The following is a 3,376-nucleotide window of genomic DNA, read 5'->3' on the forward strand; positions in this document are numbered from 1 at the left end:
GACTTGCAGTTTGATATTGTTCTTATAGAACATCTATTATTATTGGAGCATTTACAGTTGGTATATGTGACTCGATCACTATATTTATTTGGGGTCAGCAAATTTGTCTGGCAACTGCTTTACTAAGCACTATAATTGAATTATCTTTTGGACTTGTATTTTACATTTTCTTTAGTTTGAGGATCAATGATAACTCATATCAACTTATTTTCTTTTTCAGCTGTTTATTTTCTCCCCTTTATGTTGGAAATGCTAATTCACTTTTAGCATTCAAATCGAGCCTTACTTATATCCTTCAGGGATGGCTATGGATTATTTAGTATCAATGAAGATTCATATCCAACATATAATTCCTACCTCATTTGAGAATCCATCTTAATTAAAGCTCTATGGTGGAGCAAATGGAATGTATATCGCACATCCAACATTCTTTGATGGAAAATGGTTGATTTCTAACCCAATACCAATGACGGGGATAACCAATGATTACTTGTTGGCTTGATGAGATTAGTGTTGCTCAAAATGTTTAACACTTATCCAATGATTTTCTATAGTCGCGAGAGACTTTAAAAAATGGATTCAATGGTATTATAAAGATGCATAGTGGGTGATCAGTCCACTAACATCTCCTTTATTCATGCCAATAACTTCATTTGGCTGGTGAAACCGTATTACCATTTTATCTTAAGAGCAAGCAACATATGTGAAATCATTCGCAAGAATCTTCTAGTTCTTCAATGAATATCACCTAAATCTTTATGTATCTTTTCGCATCATTACTGAACCAAAATGGTCTAACTGGTTCATGCCAAATATTTTGTAAACTTCTGGTTTACTATATATTTATTTCCATTACACTAATCTTTGTATAGTACAATATATAAGAGGATGTAAGCACATTCACAACTATACTTTTATTGATTTCGATAGAGATATGGATTTTTTTTTAAACTAATATGCTATTTAACAAGGTTCTTAACCACACAATCAATTTAATGAATACAGTTTATATCATTTGTAATAATTTTTACATAAATGACTTTATTAATCCAGCTTTAATTAACCTTGTAAATAAAGCATAAAAATAAAATACTTATCTTGCAGAGCGCTGGGAAATCGGTGATCCAAACACTCATACTTCAGGTAGTTACAATCTTCTCTTTGATAAATAATTCTGAAAGACTTAAAATTTGCTCATACAGAATATGGCTATTTCATTAGTAATTATACAAAATCAGAATACTTATTATAATACCAATAAAGTGAATACTAATCACGGAGAACAATGACCAATTGTTTACGAAAACTTAAATGGTTCAAATCAGTAGCCAATGAACATTGAACCAACATAGTAATAAGACAAACAATAAGTATGCAAGTATGACTATTACATTAGTAAACATTGATATTAGTAAAACCATATATCTTGAGTAAAGTGACTTCATATGCTAAAAAGAAATTTTACTAATATTATATATATTCATATATACACATAATATATTAGTATTGAAATTTACAGACTTCATGTCTTGTGATTATTAAGATGCAAAATACATAATGAGCTTTAGGTAATCACTTCAGGTGATTATATCTTCTTTGGATTTTCTCCAAAACTCATGGATCTTTTAAGATCAAGCCTTAAGCTTAAAACTCACGTATATAAATGGTATAAAATTATTTCAATTTCGATAGAGATATGGATTTTTTTTTAAACTAATATGCTATTTAACAAGGTTCTTAACCACACAATCAATTTAATGAATACAGTTTATATCATTTGTAATAATTTTTACATAAATGACTTTATTAATCCAGCTTTAATTAACCTTGTAAATAAAGCATAAAAATAAAATACTTATCTTGCAGAGCGCTGGGAAATCGGTGATCCAAACACTCATACTTCAGGTAGTTACAATCTTCTCTTTGATAAATAATTCTGAAAGACTTAAAATTTGCTCATACAGAATATGGCTATTTCATTAGTAATTATACAAAATCAGAATACTTATTATAATACCAATAAAGTGAATACTAATCACGGAGAACAATGACCAATTGTTTACGAAAACTTAAATGGTTCAAATCAGTAGCCAATGAACATTGAACCAACATAGTAATAAGACAAACAATAAGTATGCAAGTATGACTATTACATTAGTAAACATTGATATTAGTAAAACCATATATCTTGAGTAAAGTGACTTCATATGCTAAAAAGAAATTTTACTAATATTATATCTATTCATATATACACATAATATATTAGTATTGAAATTTACAGACTTCATGTCTTGTGATTATTAAGATGCAAAATACATAATGAGCTTTAGGTAATCACTTCAGGTGATTATATCTTCTTTGGATTTTCTCCAAAACTCATGGATCTTTTAAGATCAAGCCTTAAGCTTAAAACTCACGTATATAAATGGTATAAAATTATTTCAATTTCGATAGAGATATGGATTTTTTTTTAAACTAATATGCTATTTAACAAGGTTCTTAACCACACAATCAATTTAATGAATACAGTTTATATCATTTGTAATAATTTTTACATAAATGACTTTATTAATCCAGCTTTAATTAACCTTGTAAATAAAGCATAAAAATAAAATACTTATCTTGCAGAGCGCTGGGAAATCGGTGATCCAAACACTCATACTTCAGGTAGTTACAATCTTCTCTTTGATAAATAATTCTGAAAGACTTAAAATTTGCTCATACAAAATATGGCTATTTCATTAGTAATTATGCAAAATCAGAATACTTATTATAATACCAATAAAGTGAATACTAATCACGGAGAACAATGACCAATTGTTTACGAAAACTTAAATGGTTCAAATCAGTAGCCAATGAACATTGAACCAACATAGTAATAAGACAAACAATAAGTATGCAAGTATGACTATTACATTAGTAAACATTGATATTAGTAAAACCATATATCTTGAGTAAAGTGACTTCATATGCTAAAAAGAAATTTTACTAATATTATATATATTCATATATACACATAATATATTCGTATGGAAATTTACAGACTTCATGTCTTGTGATTATTAAGATGCAAAATACATAATGAGCTTTAGGTAATCACTTCAGGTGATTATATCTTCTTTGGATTTTCTCCAAAACTCATGGATCTTTTAAGATCAAGCCTTAAGCTTAAAACCCACGTATATAAATGGTATAAAATTATTTCAATTTCGATAGAGATATGGATTTTTTTTTAACTAATATGCTATTTAACAAGGTTCTTAACCACACAATCAATTTAATGAATACAGTTTATATCATTTGTAATAATTTTTACATAAATGACTTTATTAATCCAGCTTTAATTAACCTTGTAAATAAAGCATAAAAATAAAAT

This window comes from Brassica oleracea, chromosome C6 (assembly GCF_000695525.1).
Source record: "Brassica oleracea var. oleracea cultivar TO1000 chromosome C6, BOL, whole genome shotgun sequence".
In the NCBI taxonomy this organism is placed as follows: domain Eukaryota; kingdom Viridiplantae; phylum Streptophyta; class Magnoliopsida; order Brassicales; family Brassicaceae; genus Brassica; species Brassica oleracea.